The 21,374-nt window shown below is 44.0% G+C and overlaps 1 protein-coding gene across 2 annotated transcripts in view; it reads left to right on the forward strand.

The window, feature by feature from the left end:
- Positions 1 to 21,374, forward strand: part of LARGE1 (LARGE xylosyl- and glucuronyltransferase 1) — a 593,562-nt gene that overhangs the window by 241,482 nt on the left and 330,706 nt on the right. The window lies entirely within an intron of this gene.

Consider the following 21,374-nt stretch of genomic DNA (forward strand, 5'->3'; position numbering starts at 1 on the left):
TTAATTCTTGGTCATTTTTCAGTTCTTGGATCAAATCTCCCTTTCTCAGGCATATGACTTTCCTGAACCCGTGCAAGTCAGGTTTTACGCTTGTGCTCATTTGTTCCCCAGTGCTGGGTGCTGCAGAGAATGGAAATCAGGCACTTGTGAGCCAAGAACATTCTGCTGGGCGAGGGAAGCCAGCTGTCCCAAGACAGATCTTGTGTGATTCCTCTTATGGGAGGTACCTAGAGTAGTCAGATTCAGAGAGACAGAAAGTAAAATGGTTTTGTTAGGAACTGAGGGGAAGTGGAATGGAGGATTGTTGTTTGATGGGTGTAGAGTTTCAGTTTTGCCTGATGAAAAAGTTTTGGAAATGGATAGTGGTGATGGTCACAGCAGTAAGGACGCGCTTAGTGCCACTCCCTTGTACATTTAAAGATGGTAAATTTCATGCTCTGTCTATTTTTCCACAATTCAAAATAACTTCAAAAAACAATGGATCCAAGCAGATCTATTGGGAGACGATTTGCAGTAGTCACGGGGAGAGACCAGCTGGGAAATTGATGTGTGGAGTTGCTGGTAGGGATGATGAGAGTCTGGTTTGCCTGGGAGGTGATGGGGAGATGAAGTAGCTAGGATTGGATGATGGATTAGCTCTGGTCCAGGATGCAGGGGGAGGGGGGGTTGGGGGGAGGGTGCAGTGTTGGTGTTGAGAGTGGTTCCTGAGTCTTAGGCTTCCCCATGTGGTGGAGACATTGATCACAACAGAGAATTTCTTTTTGTTGTTTTTTTTTTTTTAACTTCTTATTTTGTATTGGAGTATAGCCCATTAACAATGCTGTGATAGTTTCAGGTCAACAGTAAAGGGATTCAGCCATATGTACACATGTATCCATTTCCCCCAAACTCCCCTGACACCAGGCTGCCACATAACACTGAGCTGAGTTCCCTGTGCTACACAGCAGGTCTTTTGTTGGTTATTTATTTTAAATGTAGCAGTATGTACATGTCCGTCCCAAACCCCTAACTTCCTTCCTCCTTCCCTCCTGCATCCATAAATTCATTCTCTAAGTCTGTGAGTCTTTCTGTTTTGTCAGTAAGTTTGTGTATATCTTTTCTTTTTAGATTCCTCATATAAGGAATGTCATATGATATTTCTTCTTCTCTAAGACAGCGATTCTTGATGAGGTCTCTCTCACAGCACTTTGCACTTACCACAAATATGACTAAAGAAGTAACTGTGCGGGTGTTGATTATATACCTCTTGAACTATAAATAGCTCCCAAGGAAAGTCTGTATCTGCCTTCTTCGCCAAGTGTCCGCATCAACTAAATAATGTCTTGAATACAATAGAGACTCCATATTATATTTGTGCTCAGTCGTGTCCGACTCTTGGCGACCTTATGGACTGTAGCCAACAAGGTTCCTCTGCCCCTGGAATTCTCCAGACAAGAATATTGGAGTGGGTAGCCATTCCCTTCTCCAGGGGATCTTCCTGACACAGGGATTAAACCTGTGTCTCCTGCATTGCAGGCAGATTCTTTACTGCTGAGCCATTGAGATACAAATGATTTGTGGTTTGTCAAATCTACCTTTCCACCAGCTGGCTTGGTTCTTTGCTTTCTTTATAGAGTTAAGGTTTTAAGGATCAATACGTAGAACCCCTCCCTTCCATATCTAAGATGAGAACACATTGAGAGAGACACTTAGGACCAGGCAGAAAGAGATCAAGATACCGCTTTTTTTGTTGAAATCATTTGGGGAATGAATGTGTCTCCAAGAGGTAGACTTATTTCCTCACCCAAATCAGACCATCTTAGAAGCAGAGCAAACCACATCAGGTCCTCTTCCTGGGGACTCGTGGCACATGCTCCCTATAGGCAGGTGGAGATTGAGAGAGCAGGGAAGCAGGGTCAAGCTGAGAGCTGACACATCCTTCACACAGACTCCTGATCAGCTGTGTAACTCCTCTTCCCTGGGGAGGGGTGAGTGATGCCTGGGAGGACAGCCTGAGCTTGTTTGTGGCTCTTTAGGGCTCACTCTTCCTGGAACCCTGAGCAGTGAGGTGGAAGAGTTAATAAACATAGGATAGTTTTTCTTGACGCAATTTTCAGAGCTAGTCGGGTTTTCTCCTGGAGATCTTGGGAATAGCCGACGTCTCTGTCCCCTGACCATTCTCTGTCCTGCACAAGAGAAGGAGCCTGTGATGCACATGTGCTCCTGGCTCCTCTGCTAGGCGCTCGCTCTCAGTCAGCCTTTAAGACATCCCCCTCCTTCCATCTTTCAAAGACCCAGGGTGGCCAGGAAGACTTTTGTCTTCCCGTGACTGTAATGTGTTTTTCTAACTTATGGACATGCCAGGGATGTGGGAGTGACGAAGTCAGTTTAGCTTTAGGCTGATAGAGCTTTTCTGTGACTGGTAAGAAGTTTTTCTTCAATATGACACTTGAAAGGATAAAAGAAACCTTCATGTAAAATGTTTTAGGAGATGGGTTTTCCACATTTATTGTAAATCGTATCACACAGGCAGACAAGAAGAGTCAGCATTCTTAAAGCTCTTAGATTACACTTCAGAGAAATGACAACATGCATTGTTTCAAATGCTTCTTCACAATGGGCTATTTTTGAGCCATGAAACAGAATGAAATAATGCCGTTTGTGGCTACATGGTTGGACCTAGAGATTATCATACTAAGCAAAGTAAGTCAGAAAGAGAAAGACAAAATACCATAGTTCAGTTCAGTTCAGTCACTCAGTCGTGTCTGACACTTTGCAACCCCATGGACTGCAGCATGCCAGGCTTCCCTGTTCATGACCAACTCCCAGAGCTTACTCAAACTCATGTCCATCAAGTCAGTGATGCCATCCAACCATCTCATCCTCTGTTGTCCCCTTCTCCTCCTGCCTTCAATCTTTCCCAGAGTCAGGGTCTTTTCCAATGAGTCAGTTCTTCACATCAGGTGGCCAGAGTATTGGAGGTTCAGCTTCAGCATCAGTCCTTCTAATGAACATTCGGGACTGATTTCCTTTAGGGTGGACTGGTTGGATCTCCTTAGGATATCACTTATATGTGTTATCTAAAATATGGCACAAATGCACTTATCTACAAAACAGAAACAGATTCATGGACATAGAGAACAGGCTTGTGGTGGCTCGCGGGAGGGGTGTAGGGGAGGGATGGAGTGGGAGTTTGGGATTAGGAGATGCAAATTCTTACAGATAGAATGGATAAACAATAAGGTCCTACTGTACAGCACAGGGAACTATAGTCAACATCCTGTGATAAACCATAATGGAAAAGAATAAGAAAAAGAATATATGTATGTTTATTGAATCACTTTCCTATACAGCAGAAACTAACACAACATAGTAAATCAACTATACTTCAATAAAAACAAATGACTCTTGAAGTTAAGTAGTCTGGGGAAGGGAATGACTATTCTTGCCTGGAGAATTCCATGGACAGAGGAAAATGGCAGGCTACAGTCCACAGGGTCTCAAAGGGTCGAAACACAACTGAGTGACTGACACTTGCAATAAAAACAAATGCCTCCTGAAGCTAAGCAGTCCAGAGTTCTCCATATAGCTCTTTCTTGTTTTTTCCAAAAGTTGTTTTAAGGATTAGAGGAATAACCATGCCTGAGCTTTGGCGATGATACAGAATAAGGAAAGGAGATGTTAGCCACCCACCACAGGAGGGTCAAGGCAGGACTGATATTCACTGTTGGTTGGCTACTTTCAGAGTATGCAGCTCACATATTGGAATGCTAGCTGGTGATAACTTCTGTTTGTAAAGCATTCTATACTTTGCAATCTGTTTTTCCTTGGGTTCAGTGAGTTAGGTGATGTTACAAGCCATTCTGCAGAAGCCTTAGAGGACTTCTGCCAGAACTGGCCTGGTTCTCACCTGTCCTCACCCATCACTCCTCACGTGGCTCCACAGTGTGGTATCCATGTGGCTGAAATGCAGCCCTTCCATGAACTGAGCAAAATCCAGTAAAAGTCGGGTAGTATTTGGTGCAACAGTGAAGTTTAAAACTCCTCTGTGGCTTCCCCTGGCCTCGGAGTGAAGGCCAAGTTCAGGTATGTGCTTGCAAGAGTACTTTCTGGGATCTGCCCTGTCTACCTTTCCAGCATCATCTTTCACCAATCCAGTCCTCACCTTGTCCTTGGTGTCTTAGTTGGATGAAAGGATTTTCTATCTGCTCTAAGGATTGTCTCTCTGGGCTCTAATCCAAAGGTTTCCCACATTTTCTCATTTCTTGGTACCCTTGGTGTAAAAATTTCAGTAATTTTTTTCACCCTGCTGATAGGCCAAATCAAAGACTTAGCTGTTCCATTTATTAAGTGGTTAAGTCCTAACAGTTTAGTAGTTGTTTGAAAAGAGAACACACATAAACTAAAGGAAAAAATATTTTTATTTCCCTCTTAAATAACCACAATCATTTACTTGTGGGATGTTTCAGTCAGTCAGTTCAGTCGCTCAGTCGTGTCCGACTCTTTGTGACCCCATGGACTGCAGCACGCCAGGCTTCCCTATCCATCACCAACTCCTGGAGCTTGCTCAAACTCATGTCCATCGAGTCAGTGATCCCATCCAACCATCTCATTCTCTGTCATCCCATTCTTTGTTTACCTGTTGGGCAAACATCCCCAGACCTTCTTCTCAGACCTTGGCATCAGACTGGACACCCATTGCGCATTAATTTTCATGTAGCTACTGCTTTTTATCACAGTGAATTCTGAAAATCCAGCTTTGCAAAAAATACAGAATGTGCTATAACCTACTGTGGAAACCTTGGACTACCTGATCGCACAGGAAGTGCCCAGAGATCCTGAGAATTGCTATCCTTCTTGGGAGCCTTTCAGACGTCCACGGTGCCCCTGGGGGCTTACTACGGCACGCTGGGGCACCAGGGCAGACATTATATGGGAACTGTGGTTCTGAGCCTTTGTGTTTGCTGTTAACTCTTCTTGAACGTGTCTCCTCTCATGCTTTAGCTCTCAACATGGATGCTATGACTCCTCGAAGGTTCCCTGAACCTCTCAGGCTAAGCTCGGAGGTGCTCCTCCACGTGCCTCGAGCACACACGGTCCTTAGTCCTCTGCGTCGTCTCTGCGCGCTGGCATTCTGACTTCTCCATCCTTGCACTGGGCTCTCAGTCCCTTGAGGGACTGCCCTCATGTTATCATATTGCAGATGCTTTATAAAGGTGTAGATTGAGTGAGTGAGTGAGTGAGTAAAAACCTATTGAATTTGGCTTGGCATAAGCTTGTATATTGCAGGAAATAATAGTTCGCGACAGGTTGACATGTACGCGGCTCTTTTCATTTGTATGAGGATGTCTTTTGAAATGGCCTGACCTTAAGGACATGCCAGATCTCTTTCTCCCCATGGCCTCATTTTCTCTCTGGCCACTTTCTACCGACCTCTCTGGGAATGAGCACATCATCCTCCTAAATCATAATACCGACAACAGTGGAGGTCAGTTTGATTCTTTTGCATTTATTCGTGTTGTGAGGCATTGACCCATGCATACATCTCTTGGCTCAGAAACTGTAGATATAACTTGCTTCAGATGTGTTTGTTGTTTCCTTGAGAAGGAAATATATTAAGTTGCCTGATGGCTCGGAGTCTCAGGCCCCTGTAATATTCTAGAAAATACAGCCGTGCTTGCAGCCACCTCACTGAGAGGTGATGGCGACTTGGGGACCGTGGCACGTCTCCTCTCAGAGGGAGCAGGGCTTGGGTTTTACACTAAAGCAGGTGGGGCAGGGTCACTCCAGGCGTCGGCTAGCAGGTGGTGGCCAGTCAGGGGCCTGCTCACTGTCTTATTGTTCATGTCTGTTCCTGGAACTAACGTAACATCAGGAGCCTTCTGGAACATGATGAGTACCCTCCACCAGGTCGGAATGACTCACATGGCTTTTCAGAGCTCTATGAACATTCTTTGTCTCCAGCTTTGCCTTATCTTTATAATATGAGGATGATAATGCTTTCATGAGCACGGAGGGCTGTTTTTTCTAATAAATTAGACAACAGGTTCATCAGTATAGTAATACGGACTTAGTCCTGTGTATCTTCATGTAGGAAGAACATTGCGTCCTATTCCCATAAGATTGTCTTTGAGGCTTAGCAGTGTTCAGCGACTTGCCCAAGGGCAGCGCAGCTGGGAAACCCTCTGCTTCCTCCTCTGCGTTGACTCCCTTGCTGCAGGCAAAGATTCTCCTCCCTTCTACTGCAACTGTGGAGGCCCTGAAGACTTCAGTTACACAGAATGAGGCTTCAGGGCGGAAGGTCTGCCCGCTGTTTCGTGTGGGGCCACAGAGGGCTGCGGGGTCTGCAGAGATGTTTCCATCTACGCACTCCTGATGTTTTTGCAAAGGAATATCTGTTTCTATTCCCCTTTTCATGTCATTAAACAATAACATCTTTATAACTTTAGAAGAGTATAAGAAGCAGCATCATATGCAACAGAACAACTTCAGGAAATGTGAAATAGCGCAAGGAGAATTCCTTTCGCCTTCTGGTCCTGCTCCCAACATTCCCAGAGACGTTAGGCAACTGCCTGTGGGTCCCTGGATCTCACTTGCCTCATGGAGAAGTTATGGCTTCTCCACCTACATCACTTCACGTGAAGGAACAATGGACTAGCACATCCACAGTTGCTCCAAATTGGTCTCTGGGTGTTCCACCAATGGGAAGGAGTATTATTTTTATCAGAAGCACATGGGAGGTGATTTCAAAGCTAGCATCCATCGTTGACAGGAAAAGTGGCTTGACTGATGTAATGAGATAAATTACTACTAAGAAATTTTTACCAAGTCTTGATTTCATACCTATTATGGGAATCTACATGCCTCTTGTGCATTATCTTATGTATTCATCCCAGCACTGCCACCAAGTAGATACTCAGTGGAAGATTTCTTACTCCACATAAGAACACACCCAGTAACCTAGCATTCCTCCAGGCCCTCTGTCAAGCACTGTTCAGGGTCTAGGGTGTGTGGAGTCTATTGCTCTTGGCTGTTTTCTAATGCCGTGTGACACTGCTGATTCCCCCCACTTGAATTGTGTTCTTAGCTAAAGTCATTTTAATATATCATCAAGACTTTTGGGTGTACCTTTACCACGCAATTAAATAATATAATTAATATAACTAAATTATAATTTAATAACAATTTAATTACTACATAACAATGACATAGTACAGGAAGAAGCATGTCAATAAACTACTAAGTTGTATATTTTGGAACAACAACCTTGATTGCCATAAAAATTTATTTTAAACAAGACAACTTAAAAAAAATGGAGGGAAAGATAAAAATGAGAAAGGAATGCTGTACTCTGATTACTTCACAAATGTCTTTTTACATTTTCCCTACATCTTAAAGATACCAAGGCCAAAAGCATTTGGCAATTTCTTTGTGGTTTTAGCACATGAAACAGGAAGGCAATGTTTTAATAGAATTTCCTACCTGGGCATGTTCTTACAGAAGTCTTAGCTTCATATCAAAACATTGTCTAATGAAGGCATGTTTATAGATCTTAAATTAAAATGTGGTTGGTCTCATGTAAGAATTCCTGCAGAATCTTTACTACCATTTTCCAGATGGGGGATCTGAGGTGCCAAGAGGATCATGGACTTTAGCCCAAGATGGAAAGACCCAGAGTTAATCATTTATATTGTTTTTTCATCCTGTTGTCTGTTTCTGTCTTTAGAATGTCGTGGATTATCATTTTAGACATCCTACACAATTTAGACAATCCTGGCAGCTTCCTTAATTCAGTCATGTCCCAGCAAATGACATTGGTCTTTTAAAGTCCCTGAGTTTTCAAGCCTTGCTAAGGACAGTGTCCTCGCTAGACTCCTGGGAATGAAGGCTTTTCTCTGTGTGCCATCCTTTCCCGTGGGAGGAGAGACAAGCTCAGTAACTTCTTTCCTCCTCACAAGCCAAGATAAATGTCATAACAGAGATGAGCCATCAGATACTTGGAATTTGATGCTGTTTGCGTTTCCTTCTTGCTTCTTTGGGGCTGAAGCTTCTTAATCGACAGGTGCCAAGATTGAAAAGTGTCAAATACGTGAGGAGGATAAAAGCCTTCTTTTTGGAGAAACTAATAACCGCTCCATCATCCTGTACAATAACCCAGGTGTGTGTGTGCCTGCCCACATATGCCAGATTGGATAATCTCAGGCCTTACAGACACCTATCACAGTAGACTGCCTCCTCCCCAGAACTGAGAGGGAGGTCTCTTATCTGAGCTGGGGATTTTGACAAATGCGCATTTTGGGATGTGGGGTTTATTTCTGCTGAGTAGCTGGCTTGATGAGTGCGGAGAAGCATGTACAAAGCAGGCTGGAGCCCCGCCCGGCCCCAGCCTCCCCAGGGCTGCACAATCAGGAAGTGCTTCTCCCTCCCATTGTGGTTCAGAGGGAAGTAAGCTTTACATATGCAAATGCAAGCCCCCAGTTTCACTTAATAATTATCAGCTGGAGATTCTATTGATGAGCAGCTGAAGCTACTCATCAGGAGAGAAACTGAGTTAACCATTTCTAAGTCCCGTGGAGGCTGCTGCTTCCAATCAGCCTCTGAATACTCTGGCGACGGCAGACAAATGTTCCGATTTCCTCCCATTCTTCCCTTCTGTCTGATGGGAGTCTGGCAGCTGAGCCTTCCTGACCCCTTTTATCATCATGTGTGCATTTTTCCTATGCCCCCACCTCCTCTCTTTTTCATAGACTACAGAAGGCAGAATAGGCCCATCTCTATTTGCAGCCTTGGGATTGTTTACAGCTTCGCAAATAATGGCCAAACTCCTGCAGTAGCTCTCCAGCTTAGGTGACCAAAGGCTGGCATTCTTTCAAAAGGACCTAAGATGGGGAAGGGGGTTGGGAAGAATGAAGTGGGAGTTTGGGGTTAGTAGATGCAAACTATTACGTACAGAACCAATGGACAGCAAGGTCCTACTCAATAGCACAGGGAACTATATTCAATGCCCTGGGATAAACCATAATGGAAAAGAACATTAAAGAGAGGGATTTCCCTGGTGGTCCAGTGGCTAAGACTCCAGGCTCCCTCCCAATGCAGGGGGCCTGGATTTGATCCCTGATCAGGGAACTAGATTCCACATGCTGCAACTAAGATCCAATGTAGTCAAATAAAAATTTTTTTAAATAAAAAGAGTGCATATATATGTATAACTGAGTCACTTGGCTGTACAGTGGAACCTAACACAGCATTGTAAGTCAGCTGTGTTAGTCAGTCACTCAGTCGTGTCTGACTCTCTGCCACCCCATGCACTGTAGCCTGCCAGACTCCTCTGTCTGTGGGATTTTCCAGGCAAGAATACTGGAATGGGTCACCATTCCCTTCTCCATGGGATCTTCCCCACCCAGGGATCAAACCTGGGTCTCCTGCATTGCAGGCGGATTCTTTACTGTCTGAGCCAGCAGGGAAGCCTCCAAAGTCAACTGTACTTAAATTTAAAATATAAAATTTGATGGTGAAAGGACACAAGAGGACTTCACAGCAGGGCACCGAGGATGCCAAGATCAAGATCAATCAGTCCAGTTGCTCAGTCCTGTCTGACTCTGCGACCCCGTGGACTGCAGCATGCCAGATTTCCTTATCCATCACCAGCTCCTGGAGCCTGCTCAAACTCATGTCCATCGGTCTGGTGATACCATCCAACCATCTCATCCTCTGTCATCCCCTTCTCCTCCTGCCCTCAATCTTTCCCAGCATTAGGGTCTTTTCCAATGAGTCAGCTCTTCGCATCAGGTGGCCAAAGTATTGGAGTTTCAGTTTCAGCATCAGCCCTTCCAGTGAATATTCAGGACTGATTTCCTCTAGGATGGATTGGTTGGATCTCCTTGCAGTCCAAGGGACTCTCAAGAGTCTTCTCCAACACCACAGTTCAAAAGCATCAATTCTTCGGTGCTTAGCTTTCTTTATGATCCAACTCTCACATCCATACATGACTACAGGAAAAACCATAGCCTTGACTAGGTGGACCTTTGTTGACAAAGTAATGTCTCTGCTTTTTAATATGCTGTCTAGATTTGTCATAGCTTTTCTTCCAAGGAGCAAGCGTCTTTTAATTTCATTTCTGCAGTCACCATCTGCAGTGATTTTGGAGCCCAAGAAAATAAAGTCTGTCACTGTTTCCATTGTTTCCCCATCTATTTGCCATGAAGTGATGGGACCAGATGCTATGATCTTAGTTTTCTGAATGTTAAGTTTTAAGCGAACTTTTTCACTCTCCTCTTTCACTTTAATTAAGAGGCTCTTTAGTTCTTCACTTTTTGCCATAAGGGTGGTGTCATCTGCATATCTGAGATCAAGATACCAGGAATTTTCCTCCTCTCCTTTTCTTGCTCCTCCTTCCCCTTTTCTTTCTTCTGCCTGTGTTTGTCCTCCAGGACACCGATAATATATTTGGGTTGCTTTGTCAGCCTCAAGTGTTCTGGCTGTGTTTGGACAGAGTTCAGTGGGCTGTTAGAAATGGTTTTATGAGGATTCTCATCATATGCATCTTCCTGCAGGAAGTTCTTTACTTTCTTGATCCCTGTTGAAACTGTTCTGCTACTTGTCTCTCTTATAAGTATACGCCATGCAGGGTGTCTCCACTTGTCACATGGGAATTCAACCTTGATTTCCTGGAAAGAGCTATTTAGAGGCAGAAGGTGAAATGAAAACAGGGGTTTGGTGGGCGGGAGGGAGGTGCATGGTGTCAATTCAGCCTCTTCCCTTTGTTTGCAGAGTCTTGGCAAGTTACTACGGCTTGTGAGCTCTTACTTCTTCCTTTTTAAAATGGAAACAATAAAACCCTCTTCGGAGATTCGGGACCTGAATAAGATAATGTCTGAGACTCACTCAGCCAACATGCATGGTCTGTAAGGGCACTCAGAATTGTCATCCTCATTCGGAACCCAATCACTGTCATTGACCTATTCTAGTAATTGCTTGTATTCCTTGCCTTGGGCATTTAAGACCTTGATTGCAGGCCTAATAAGTGCTTGGTTCTATAGACTCTGGAGGTATAATAGTGGCTGAGACAGATCTACAAAAGACCCTTCTATCCACAAAAGACCCTTCTACCTCTGAACTTGTATTCTAGGGGTAGAGACAGGCCAACAAGAAGGAAGCAAAGAATTGTCTACGTGGGAAGAATGCTGTGACATGTGCAGTGGAGAAGAAGGACTAGGGATGGAGTAAGAGAGACTGGGGCCGACAGATGGGCAGGGATGGGGCTTCAGGGGCTGGCACACAGATTCTTCTCTAAGGATTGGTACTGAAGCAGGCCTCCCAGTTCAGAGTGTGAAGGCCAACAGCGGGTGCAGAGGCCCCAAGGTGAGACCGTGCTTGGTACGTTCGAGAACGCCTAGACGGCCAGTGAGGTGACTGCAGAGGGAGTGGAGGAACATTCCAAGGTCAGAAAGGTGACTGTGGTCAAGGTTTTGTGGGACCGTGTAACCCACAGTGAGGTGTTTGGCTTTTGTTTCTGGTTTGATGGGAAGCCATGTGAGGGGTGCTTTCCGCAGGGTGCTGAGGGGGTCTGAGAACCATTTTTAAGTGTCCCCCGGCTGCTGAGTGGTGAGTGGACTGACGCAGGGTGGCCGGGTAGGAGGCTGTTGCGTGAGTCCAGGTGGGAAACGGTGGGGCCTGGGACTTGCGTGGTGGTGATGATCAGATTGTGGATTCGGGATGTACTTTGAAGGCAGAGCCAACATTCCGACACATTGCTCACGCAGCGTGTGTGGAAAGTGAGGGAAGAAATTCAGGGATGAGCCCTAGGTCTTTGCCCTGTTGCATTGGGAACAGCAGTGATGCTGCTGACTGAAGTGGGGAGCAGAAGGTTTCGGAAGGGCTGTAATCTGTTTTGCGGTTGCTGTCTTGTTTGGCTGCACCGGGTCTTAGTTATGGCACGCGGGACCTTTAGTTGTGGCATGTAGGATCTAGTTCCCTGACCAGGTGGGAGCACAGCGTCTTAACCACTGGACCACCAGGGAAGTCCCAGGAAAGGCTCTCTTTAGATGTGGGGACGTCACTTCACTCCTCAGTCGTCATCTTGTTTCCACAGTTGGGAGCATATAAGAATGCCTATCACTTACAGACCTGGTGCTGGACCTTCAGGAAACTAAAGTGGCTTAATGTGGTCCCTGCCTTCCCTGGCACAGTATCTGCCTTGAACAGGTGCTGAGGGGATGGGAGTCCCGGTGCCAAGCAGTTTGCAGGAACAGCTGCTACAAATGTAGTAAGACCCATCACCTTAGATCCATGGTAGGGGGTTCCAGGAAATCTAGTTACTGGGAGAGGAACAGAGCAGCCAACCCACTCTGGGCAGATGGGATAAGGCTGCCTCGAAGGGACTTTTGAACCAGGCATTGGAGAGGCAATGATAATTCACCAGGTGATGAGACCTGCAAAGGGAACAGCACAAACACTTAATGCTCATCCCAATTACCAGTGGTGCCAGCCACAGCTTAGCACAGGGCTTCCTTGCGTAAGGGCTTTGGAGATAACTGGGTAGTGAAGATCCCTGGTTCTTGGAGGTACACTTCAGGCAGAAAATGGAGTCAGAAAGTGCAGGAGATTCCAAGAGCAGTTCCAGAAAGCCCTTTGAATAAGGATTTCCTCATGATAGATCCTCTCCAATGTCCCCATCTTGACGCGGCCTCTGAGGTCAGTCCCATTAGTACAGCCTCGGGTGGGCCTCTGGCCTGCCAGGGGATCTTTATCTGTGGCTGGGAGTTGCAGTCTGGTCCTGGAGCACCACCACCCAGGTATCCTTCAGGTGCTGTCTAGGTGCTCCCTGCACCCAAGCCCATCCTTCTTTGAACTGCCAAGGAGACTCCTGGCTTTGCGTCCTGGTGGAGCTGAGTTGAAAGTACTTCGTTTTATTCTTTTTGCCTCTGTGATAAGGTTGGAAGCACCTTCTAGAAAAATCTCCATTACCCCTGGAGTAGGACTTGGGAGAAAATAACACTCTGTCAAAAGTAGAGATGGCAGCTTTTTCTTAATAGGTATTAGCACGATATTTTACCCAAGCATCTATCTTGCTCTTGGTAATGTCTTATCTTTGCCAAGTGCCCATCCTGATAAAATACTATTTCTGTCAAACTGAACTCCTGATAAAAATCTTCTTTCTATCCCTGCCCCCAATCTATGCTGATAAAACCTCATGCTTCATTTCTGATTTCCTCCCAAGGGAGAGTTTGGATTTGTCAGGAAAGGGTGAAAAAAGGATGATAAGGGTTTTTCTTCTTCTTTTTTAAAATTTTGTCTCCATGTATTAATAGATGCTCATGGCAATTGGAGTATAACTTTAAGTCAAACTGATAAGGAAGGCATTGGAGACTGTGAAGAAAGGAATGGGAGAGAGAGAAAAGCAGAGCAGTCATTTATAGGCAACGGGATGCTCAGGCAGGCTTTTGCTTGCTTTCTCTTGTTTTTAATTTACAATTGAGCCGAGGATGGTAACATTGATTTAGGTGACGTGGCAGTTTACAGGAAGGGGATGCTGTTGGAAGAATCAACCGCATTCACAAAAATACTCGCTTCCTCTGGTCTTTGAAATGTGTCGGAATATTCTCTTTTATTATTGAAGTATAATTGCTTTACAGTTTCTGCTGTACAATAAGTGAATCAGCTGTGTGTGTTATATCTATCCCCTCCCTCTGGAGGCTCCCCCCACCTCCCTTATCCCAACCACCTAGGTCATCGAAGCACCAAGCTGACCTCCCTGTGCTATACGCAGGTTCCCACTAGCTGTTTTACACATGCTTGTGTATATTGTCAATCCCAGTCTCCCAATTCATCACACCCTAACCTTTCCCCATGTCCGCATGTCCACTTTCTATGTCTTCATCTCTATTCCTGCCCTGGAAATAGGTTCATCTGTACCGTTTTTATAAATTCCACATACATGTGTTAATATACAATATTTTTATCTTTTTTTTTCTCTTGCTGATGTACTTCACTCTGCATGACAGATTCTAGGTGCTTCCACAACTCTGCAAATGAGCCAGTTTTGTGCCTTTTTCTGGTTGAGTAATAGTCCACTGTGTATATGGACCACATCTTCTTTATCCATTCATCTGTTGATGGACATTTGGGTTGCTCCCTTGTCCTGGCTATTGTAAATAGTGCTGCAATGAACTTTGGGGTACAATGTGTCATTGTGAATTATGTTTTTCTCAGGGTATATACCCAGAAGTAGGATTCCTGGGTCCTATGATAGTTCTAATTTTAGTTATTTAAGGAACCTCCGTGGTGTTCTCCATAGAGGCTGTATCAGTTTACATTCCCACCAACAGTGCAAGAGGGCTCCCTTTTCTCCACACCCTCTCCAGCATTTATTGTTTATAGATTTTTTGATGATGGCCATTTTGACCAGTGTGGGGTGATACTTCAATTGTAGTAACAGTTTTGATTTGCATTTCTCTAATAATTAGTGATGTTGAGCATCTTCTCATGTGCCTCTTGGTCATCTGTATGTCTTCTTTGGAGAGATGTAGGAATATTCTTTATGGCAACTACTGGTGCTGGTGGTGGACTCCGTAGCCATTTCAGACCTTAACCATGCACATCAAGGGTCCTGCTTGTCTTGGATAACTCTTTCTACTGATCTGCTTTCCAACTCCTTTTCCTCCGTATCTCATCAGGTCTGACTATGTCATGAACACTGCAGGCCAAGTTGGGTTCTCCTGAGGCGGTACTTTCTGCATGAGGTTTGCATGAAGAGCAGTGGCTATGTCTCAAAGCCAGTTCAATGTAGATGAGATGTGTCAGAGAGCCCAGGAAACCTGATGCAGATCAAGCCAGTCCTCACCGACATGACACAAGACCTCCTGACACACCAGAGGTGGGAAATGGGGTTTTCCCCCTATGTTGATCCTCACTTATATGCAGCCCAGAGAAAGAGCCTTTGCTCAGACTGGCATATGCCTCATTTCAGACGCTGTGGCGAGTAAGCACAGTGATCACCATCACTGACATAGAGCTTGGTGAATACTGTCTCAACGTCTAGTCATGTTCTGTACTCAGTTTTCCTTTTTTATTCCCAGAACATTCATGACAACATGCCATCCTCCAAACACAGGATACTATCCAAGTCTAGCTGTGCTGTTTGGTTGTCCCCTTCTTCCCTAGATGAGCGGAGTACTATCCTTCAAGTCTGACACGGTGCAGTGAAAGATGCATGCCTGCTAGAAGGCAGTCATTCTTTTGAGTCCTTTTTACAAGAGTCCTTAACTCTCTTCCCTAGATCTGAATTCCGCTCTGACACTTCACCCCTAAAATGAGATAACCTAGGAGCCCTGGGGTTGGGGGGGGGTGTGGTTCGCTGGTGGCTCAGTGGTAGAGAATCCACCTGCTAATGCAAGAGACATGGGTTTGATCCCTAGGTGGGGAAGAACCCCTGGGGAAGGAAATGACAACCCACTCCAGTATTCTTGCCTGGAAAATCCCCTGGACAGAAGAGTGGCAGGCTACAGTACATGGAGTCGCAAAAGAGTCGGACACAACTTAGCAACTAAACAACAATAGCAACAAAGAGCCCTGGGGAAGAGAAGGGAGCAGGATGGATGAGTGAGGGCTTTGTAGGTTTGTCTCGAGTCCTGATGCAGCTGCTGCCTGCCACTGAAATCTTCTATCCCTCCATAATCCAAACCAGACATTCTTGTCAATACTCCCCATTAAAATTCTTTTTCAATGTTTTCTGATGAGTAAAAATGGCCACCAAGAATGACAATGTGAAGCTTACGCCAAGTATGAGTTCACATTTTTAGAAAAGAATAGTTTACAGTATCCTTAGTGTGACGGATATAAAATTTAAAACCTCAAAGAGTCCATTCCATGTAGCTTTCTTGATGTGAACAAGATTTTAGTTACCAAAAAAAAAAAAAAAAAAGTAAGCCTCATTAAGAATGGTTTACTGTAAAATATGATTCTCTCCAACATATATGATTTGCTACTCTTGGAACATATTAGTGGGATTTTATAAGGGCTATGAATATTTCATATAAAATAGCACATTTATTGCTAAGGTTAAAAAAAAAGAAAGATCAGTGGAAAAATATGAAGTCGTTTATCTTGAGTACTGCCAGAAAGGAAATTATAAGGAGGAATTCTAGAATATTTCTGGGTCTGATTATTCAATCAAAGGCCATGTTGGTTGGTAACTTGGGGTGGCATGTCCATTTCACTCTTTGCAAAGGATAAAATCATTGTGCTCATTTTGCTTCTGGTTTTGAAGTCTCTCCTAATAAAGGGAACTTTTTCCAACTATTGCAAGTGTATTGCAACTATGTCTCAAGGGACCGTGGGACAGGAAACAGCCATTGAAGATCACCAGTAAAGCTGGGCGTCTTTGAGGCTACGCAAGAAAAACATGATTGAAGTTAATGAACTCAATGGGGGCAGAGAGTGATCAAAAATGATAGGATTGTGAATTTATTTTGCTCTCACACGCTGGTTAATTCTTGATATTGGAATAAATACCACATTTTCCGGGATGCACCATATTGTTAACCTCCAATAGTTGTTTTCTAAACTACCTAAGTGATCTAAGAACTTAACGCTGCTGGCATGTCATTCAATTATATACAAAATAGAGCCCTAAATACATTATACTTTGTCTTGTTTAGTGATGATTTCAATGCTACCAACAAAGTCTTTCTGTTAATACTTAGGTTCTTTGGACATCAAAGAGAAATAAGATTGGCCAGATTTAGAAGCGGAAAGATTTAGTTATTCTGCTATAATAACAGTGGTTCAAAGACCAACTGTCTCCGACTTTCAGAACTTAGGATATTTGGCAAAAAAAAAAAACACATCTGAAGCTTTGAAATCATTGATCCTGAAGTTTCAAGGGGCAAACCACTGACACTATTGCTTATTAGTATACCTTTAAGCACTTCTAGCCAAAACCCAGCTAGGGAGACAGCAAATTGGTGCTAAAAATGTCTTCATTTTCTTGACTTAATGAAGCTCTTTAAGACAAGGTTCTGGAAAACAATTTCATGAAGGAAAAATCTATTACAATGAGATGAATCTAGGCCGCTTTTCCTAGCCTGCTGGTTGCAGTTCTTTTCTGCTTTTTTTTCTTCTTTTTAGTATATTTTATTTGTTTAATTAGAGGATAATTACTTTACAATATTGTGATGGTTTTTGCCATACATCAGCATGAATTGGCATTAGTTATATGTATGTCCCCTCTCTCTTGAACCCCAATCCTGCATCTCTCCCCATCTCACCCCTCTAGGTTGTCAAAGAGCATGGGCTCTGGGTTCCTTGCATCATACAACAAACTCCCACTGGCTGGCTGTTTTACATACAGTAATGTGTATGTTTCAATGCTGTTCTCTCGTATCATCCCACCCTCTCCTTCCCCCACTGTGTCCAATGTCTGTTTCCTTGGCTGCTCTTCAAGCAGGATCATTAGTGCTATCTTTCCAAGTTCCATATATATATACATTAATATGATATTCATCTTGCTCTTTTTGACTTACTTCACTGTAACAGGCTCTAGGGTCATCCACCTCATTAAAACTGACTCAAATGTGTTCCTTTTTGTAGCTAAGTAATATTCTACTGTATATATGTACCACGACTTCTTTGTCAATTCATCTACCGATAAATCCCCGGGTTGCTTTTGTGTCCTAGCTATTGTAAGTTGTGCGGCAGTGAACATTGGGGTATGTGTGTCTTTGTCGTTTCTGGTTTCCTCGGGGTGTTTGCCGAGTAATGGAATGATTAGGTCATGTAGTGACTTTATTCCTAGTTTTTAAGGAATCTCCATACTGCTCTCCATAGGGACTGTATCAGTTTACATTCCACCAACAGTCTAAGAGCATTCCCTTTCCTCCACACCCTCTCTAGCATTTATTGTCTGTACACTTTTTGATGATAGCCATTCTGACTGTGTGCGATGATACCTCATTGTAGTTTTTATTTGCATTTCTCTAATAATGAGCAATGTTGAGCATCTTTTCATGTGTTTATTAGCCATCATCTTTGGAGAACAGCTTCTAAGTCTTCTTTGGAGAGATGTCTGTCTAGGTCTTCTGCCCACTTTTTGATTGGGTTGTTTGTTTTACTGGTATTGAGCTGCATGAGCTTCTTGTATGTTTTGGAGATGGGAAAACTGGTCAACTACGTGTAAAAGAAAGGAATTAGAACACCTCTTAACACCATACGCAAAAGTAAACTCAAAATGGATTAAAGACCTAAATATAAGACCAGAAACTATAAAACTCTTAGAGGAAAACATGGAACACTCTCTGACAGACACCACAGCAAGATCCTCTATGACCCACTTCCTAGAATAATGGCAATAAAAGCAAATAAACAAATGGGACCTAATCAAACTTAAAAGCTTTTGCACACAGAGGAAACTATAAGCAAGGTGAAAACTCAGCCCTCAGAATAGGATAAGCTATTAGCAAATGAAACAATTGATAAAGAATTAATTAATCTCCAAAATATACAAGCACATTCTTTTTAGAAGCTTTTGGGGCACTCTTTCCTTACTGTTGTGTTTGATCTTTGCCAGATGATCTCCAGGGTCTTTGCTGGAACTCAAAGTTTGTTTTGGTTGCTGAACATGACTTCCAGAAAATGCCTTTGGGGAATCTTGGGGTGAAACATACCCTATTTATCCCATAACAAGTAAGCAGCCTTTTCTTATCATCACTCCAATTTCTCTTCTCTGGGTGAGTCTGATTCCACAATTCCAGAACTTTGGAAAATGGCTCTATCCACACCTGTGTCTTTCTCTGAAACTATCAACTACCAAGAATTAGTGACACCTGGACTTGTGACATGTCAGTAGAATCAACTGTTACCTGGGGATCCAGTGATTAAAATTTAACAACAGTTTTATCTGCCTGCACTGCGGGAGACCTGGGATCCATCCCTGGCTTGGGAAGACCCCCTGGAGAGAAGGAAATGGCTACCCACTCCAGTATTCTGGCCTGGAGAATTCCATGGACTGTATATTCCATGGGGTCACAAAGAGTCAGACACAACTGAGTGACTTTCACTAAAACGTGCAACTTTCAGGGTTGGACTGAGATTTCTAAATTTTTCTAAAATGACTTTGGCCACAGTATGTAATTTGTTTTGCAATTTCAAAATGCATTGAAGGAGGGTGTGAAGTTTCTTAGCTTCCCAGGTGGCCCCAGTGGTAAAGAACCCACCTGCCTATGCAAGAGACATAAAAGATGCAGGTTCCATCCCTGGGTTGGGAAGTACCCCTGGAGGAGGGTGCGGCACCCCACTCCAGTATTCTTGCTTGGAGAATCTCATGGACAGAGGAGCCTGGTGGGCTACAGTCCTTGGGGTTGCCAAGAGTCAGACGACTGAAGTGACTTAGCATGCGCGCACGTGAAGTTTTATGTTGATTGAAAGAAGGGCATTGTGTTTTTTAAAATTACAAAATGAGTCCTTAATGAGCAGAACCTTAGGTGGAAGGTGAGGAGTTGGAGAAGTCATTGGAATGAAGTGACTTTTTGGTCTTAGAGATGGGTGTCTGAGTGAACCAAGGAAGCTGGAAGTTCTGGCTGCTGCAGTCAGCTGCAGTCAGCTGGCCCTGCTTTAGGGAGAACTCTTATCCTGGAAGGAAGGGGGATTGATAGCAGCAAAATCAGCCCCAAACTTGGAGGAGCTAGAAGACGGGGTAGCCTAGGGTATAAAGGAAATTAAGCTTTCCTGGGTTACATGATGGGGGCTTCTAAGAATATAGTAGAGACTCAAGCAAAGAAGCTGGGCCCTGGGTTAGAGCAGCACCAGAATTAAGTGCAGCAGTGCTGCTAAAGACCTCTTTGTATCTAAGCCAGTTTCTTAAATTTGCCTTAAGGAGCAAACGGTGGTGGCTGGGGATTGTGGTATCTCAGCCTGAGAACTGGGGAAAATTCCTAAGCCAGCATTTCTCAACCTCAGATACACAGGAGAACCAGGACGCTGGTGCTTCTTAAAATTCTGATATTTAGACCTTAATCTCCAGAGATTCTGAGCTAATTAACATGGGAGTTTTTGTTGTTGTTGTTTCTCAAGGGATTGTAATGATAGCCAAGACTGAGAACCACTGGCCTAAGGGACCAAGAGATGAAGCAGAAGAAATGACAAACTAGATTGTACTTGTTTGGCGAGGGGCAAATAGGAAACATTATGGTTGGGGCAAATAGAGAAATTGATCTGGAGCCAGTGAACCTGGATTCAGATTGCTCCCTTCGCTGTTTGTGGCTGGGATGCCACTGAACAAGTTAAATCTTGAGCCTGTTTCTTCTTCTTTTTCCCATTTGTCTAACACAGTGAGAACACCCACTTCATTTAAAGAGTTGTATGAATTAAAATGAAGTGACACAGCCTCTAAGCACTGGACATGTGCTCAATAAGAACTGACCAAGTGTTTGATTGATGACGTTGAAGCAGATGGAGTGGCTTCTGTATGGTTTTCAAATTGCAAAATGTGATGGGAATAGAGTTCTCATTAAGAGCATGATCCCTGGCACCTGTGAGTAAGGCTGGATGGAACAGAGAGAGATTGGACTTGGAGAGACAAACCGAGGAGACCAGTGTGCTAGAACAATGACCCACAAGCTAGGGCTTGCAGGCTAAATCCGGCCCAGCACTTGTTGTTTTAAGTAAAGTTTTGTTGGAACACAGCCATACTCATTAGGAATGAGTTAGGAATTTCTGTGTCTGCTTTTGTGCTGCCATGCCAGTTGAGTCCTTGCATTCAAGACTGCATGGCCTGCAAAGTAAAACATATTTAGTCTCTGGGCATTTATAGAAAAAGTTTGACCCCTGTTTTAGGATACCATTAAAAGGCTGGATTTGAGATGGAATGCTTGAAATAGAATGAGAAACAAGTGCTTCAAACATCAGGAAGGGAAAATTGGCAGGCCCTGGCAACAGATTGTACGTAGGGGGATTTTGCTGTATAAAGGTTAGGCATGCAGTGTCTTCATCACGGGTAGGATGATGTAGTTGGTGGCGGGGGGTGGGGTGGGCCGGGACAGCCTTCATGAAATCTGAGCATGAGTGCAGGGACTCTGGTGTCCTTGCCTAGAAAGATCTAGGGGTGTCACCTGTGGAAGGGGCTGGTGTGAGCCCCCAACATGGATGGCCTCAGGGCTGAGGGGCCCTGCCTCCATTAACAAGCCCCCAGTTCTATCCATTTTCAATGATGGATATCATGGTGTGAAACGCCAGCACTCCAGAGAGATTTCAGCACACACCAATTGATTCAGATCATCACTTAGGACGTTCTGGATGCCAAGTCCCTAATCTCTGTCACCGCACTGCACGGAGGTTGATTTTCAATTTACCTTTTTTGTTCTGAATCTTAGATGTTTTGATTCTTAATTCAGAACATTCAT

This window comes from Odocoileus virginianus, chromosome 23, assembly GCF_023699985.2.
Source record: "Odocoileus virginianus isolate 20LAN1187 ecotype Illinois chromosome 23, Ovbor_1.2, whole genome shotgun sequence".
Lineage (NCBI taxonomy): Eukaryota > Metazoa > Chordata > Mammalia > Artiodactyla > Cervidae > Odocoileus > Odocoileus virginianus.